The sequence below is a fragment of the Heterodontus francisci genome, unplaced genomic scaffold (assembly GCF_036365525.1).
Source record: "Heterodontus francisci isolate sHetFra1 unplaced genomic scaffold, sHetFra1.hap1 HAP1_SCAFFOLD_398, whole genome shotgun sequence".
In the NCBI taxonomy this organism is placed as follows: domain Eukaryota; kingdom Metazoa; phylum Chordata; class Chondrichthyes; order Heterodontiformes; family Heterodontidae; genus Heterodontus; species Heterodontus francisci.
The window spans coordinates 1,101,384-1,105,502 of NW_027140825.1; positions in this window are offsets into that span (position 1 = coordinate 1,101,384).

Sequence of the window (4,119 nt, forward strand, 5' to 3'; positions counted from 1 at the left end):
AAGGCCTTGACATCCATCCTAACATGTGACACTCACAATTCTCCAGCTGGGACCCAACCAACGATTCATCGAGGTTCAGCTTAACTCCCTTGCTCAACTCCTCGTCAATCCTTCATCAACGAAGGTGCTTTCCAGCTTCCTAAACTCTTTATTCTAAATCTATTTATCGGCAGGTATTTGTCCCTGTACCTCACTCCTATCATCAACTCGCATCACGCCGATTTAGCCACATTAGGGACTGGATTAGGCCGTTCAACCTCTGATATCCAAGGTACTCATCACATGTCGATTTCCACATGCACAATACGTCTCTCGTTCATTTCAGGAAATATTCCATATGGGGCTCGGAAGTAATGCATGGAGTCTGAACACGAATACAAGGTGTATGTTTATATATAAGGTCCTCAGATCCGCAACTAGGTTTGAATAATTTTAAATTTCAACCAGACATCCCTCTGATTCCACTTTCCTTTGAAGAGCTAATTCGATTCTATATCACTTACCTAAAACCATGAGTTTTGAACTGCCCCCAAAAGTATAACCATCGTTGCCTGACGCAATGTTATACTGTTGTAACAGAACTTGCGTTTCTTCAACTCGATACACAATAGTTAATGAACATAGTTGGAACATTTTGTATTGTGTTATTTCATTATTCCACCCTATTGCTCTTTATCTTACATTCTGCTGCAATTGATCTCCTCGTCTCTGTCTCTTTTTTATTGTTTTAAATCCAATTTCCCATCTCCCTCCAGTTCTGTCTGCTGTTTTCTCTCCATCTGGAGTTAAGAAGAATGGGAGATGATCTTCTGGGAAATTCTAAGGTTCTGAGGGCGCTTGACAGGGTAAAGGCTGAGAGAATGTTCCCATGTAGAATTAAAGGGCGCAGTTTCAGAATGAGGGGTCGCTCATTTAGGACGGAGTGGAGGAGGAATTTCTTCTATCAGGGAGTCGTGAATCTTTGGAATTCCCTCCTCCACAGCCCTGTGGAGACTGAGTCCGTGAATGCATTCAAGACTGAGATAGAGAGCGGAGCCAAGGATTATGGAGAACAGGTAGGAAAGAGGGATCGAGGCCAACATCAGATCAGCCATGATCTCTGGTTGCAAATTCCTCTCTCACCAGCCCTCCTCCAATCTCCTACATTTAGCTATTTACATTCTTGCTTCTTCAATGCAATGCTTACTCTTTTGCCTGTTTTCACATTCTCTCTCCTTTCTTTAAATTGAAGAGAGTAAACTAGTCGACGTTTTCAATGCTAGTAAGAGACGTATTTTGACTAACGTCTCACTTACCCAGGACAGTTAATTTAGTGCCATCTCCAAAATACATAGGTTGAATACCCCCTGCACCCACATCATCACCTCACATCACAAAAACATTCCCCAACTCTCTTTTGGAAGAAAATAAACTCACTGGGCCATTCCTTAATATTTGATAGTGGCCTCTGGTTAACGCAAGCTAACCGTAAGTTAATGTAAACTCGTGGACTAACCAGGCAGTTTGCAGTTATAGCTCTCAGAATTCCCAAGACTGTCTGCCCCGTCTCTATGTGGACCTGTTCGTCAGTTATCCACCGTAGCAGTCCTGACAATAGGAGATTTTCTCTAAGTCCCTCACAATTATTCATTCAATCCTTCTTGCAAGATGTTTACAGGTGACCCTTGCTTCATTGAAAACAAAGAAACTGAACTCACCCAAAATCGTCAACGTGGACCCGTCCCCAAAATGTAGCAGGTTGGTATACCCGCCCGCACTGCACTAAACAACAATACCAAAATACAACGATGGGTAGACAGATGTATGGACAGACAAATAGATAAGTAGATGGACAAACAGACAGACATATGGATCCACAGACCAACAAATAGATAGGTACATTGATAGATAAAGAAATAGAAAGACTTACAGATGAAAAGAGATGTTTACATATATAAATATCTACATGTGCAAACATAATCTTACCTAAAACAGTGAGTTTAGTCCCAGCTCCGAAATAATAAATGTCACCAGAGCACAATGATAAACTCATGTATTAAAACATCACCTGTCTTTGAGTCCTTTTCCGAAGGAGCCCCTCATAATAAGGGAGAACCGACAAGTATAAGGAAATTTTGTCCAAAGGAACATAGCAACTGGGGAACAGGAGTAGACCATTCAGCCCTTCGTGCTTATTCCGACATTTAATTAGATTATAAATCAATGGTACCTTAACGCCTTCGACCTGCCTTCTTGGTTCCATAACCTTTCGCATCTTTGCCGATCAAAAAATCATCAACCACACATTTGAAATTTTCGACTGACTCCCTCAGCTTTCTGTGGGAGAGATTTCTGGATTCCACGGGGCATGTTGTAAACAGGTCCTTCTTGACATCACTCCTGAATGGTCAAGCTATCAGTTTAAGGTTTTGCTCTCTTGTTCTGGACCCGTCACACCAGAGGAGATATCAGATCCTATCATTATCTTAAACACATCAATTGGATCACTCCTGAATCTCCAATTCTCAATTTACTGCAACCCTACTTTAAACAACACATCATCAGAAATTAAATTCTTTTAATACCGGTATTATCCTGGTGAATGAGGAAAGCTCATGAGGCCCTTGACACCTCATTGTCCACTGGATATGGATAGCTCACCAGTTCGATTAGTAACTTGAAAATAGTGTGTCTCAAAATAGTTTCATCCATTGCTGCTCGAGGCCAAGAGGGAATATTTCGAATTGCAGAGAATTTACAACACACAAACAGGCCATTCAGCCCATCTGCTCCATACCAGTGTTTACACTCCACTTGAGACTCCTCTCATCCCCTTCATTTAATCCAATTTTTTTTATCCAATCTACTTTTTTAAACCCACTCCTTGTGGTAGTGAGTTCCACATTCGCACCACTGTCTGGGTAAAGAAATTTCTCCTGAATTCCCCATTGAATTTATTACTGACTATCTGACATTTATGATCCCCCCGTTCTGGTCTCCCCACAAGTGGAAAAAACTTCTGTGTGTCTACCCTATCGAAACCGCTTTCAAAATCGTGCAGACGTCGACCAGGTCACCCCTCAAACTTCACTGCTCTCGAGAAAGGAGTCCCAGTCTGTCCGACATTCCCCAATAGTTACAACTTCCCAGTTTGGGCAGCACAGTTGTTAATCTGTTCTGATTTACCTTATCCAGAGCCTCTACATCATTTATTTTATAATATGCAGACCAGAACTGCATACTGAACGATGCAATCTGACATTTTTCCTTCTATGTCTGTGTCCTCTTGTTTTGCTCTCACAAGCGCAATCATTCTATTTGTATCTACATTACTGTTTGTTCTGTTTATTTTAGCGACCCTCCCTTATGTATCTACTCAAAACCCTTCCCGACAGTGAAACGAATTCGGCAGTTGTAGGTCTCCCCTTGTAAGCTGAAGAATTGAAATTAATTCACCAAATTTCTACATTTTCACCCCCTCGACCACCCCACGTGAATTCCCAAATTGAATCAACTTTTCCAGTGTTAGGAATGCATTCACTCACCTAAAACCACCAGTTTGGTCCCATCTCCGAAATATGCTTCGTAATTGGAGCACACTGGTATGGGGCTGTCACAAAATCCCCTTCAATCCCTCTCGACTGTTAAGTCTGTTCCATTGAAGTTCCTATTATGTCAATGACCGTAAAGGTCGGTGGAACATGGGGACAGAAGGTGACCGTTCAGCCCTTCGATCAGTTCGATCAAGGTTGATCTGAATCTTAACTCCATCAATCCGCCTTGGTTCTGTAACCCTCAATACTTTTGTTTTACACAGCTCTATCAATCTTGGATTTGTATTTATCAATTGACCCTCAGTCTCAACTGATTGTTTTTTATGGGGTCGGGGTGGAATCCATCATTTCCACTAACCTTTGCATGAAGAAGTGCTTCCTGATATCATCCCTGAATGGCAATAATTTAAACTGTTCTGGACTCCCCGCAACCTGAGGAAGCAGTTTCTCTCTCTATCTATCCAACACCTCAAACCCCTCCATGATATCAGCCCTTAAAATTCTATATTCGAGGGACTGTCAGCTTCGTCTGAGTAACCAGTCCTCATGAGTTAACCCTTTAATGTATCTAATATCTGAACATTAC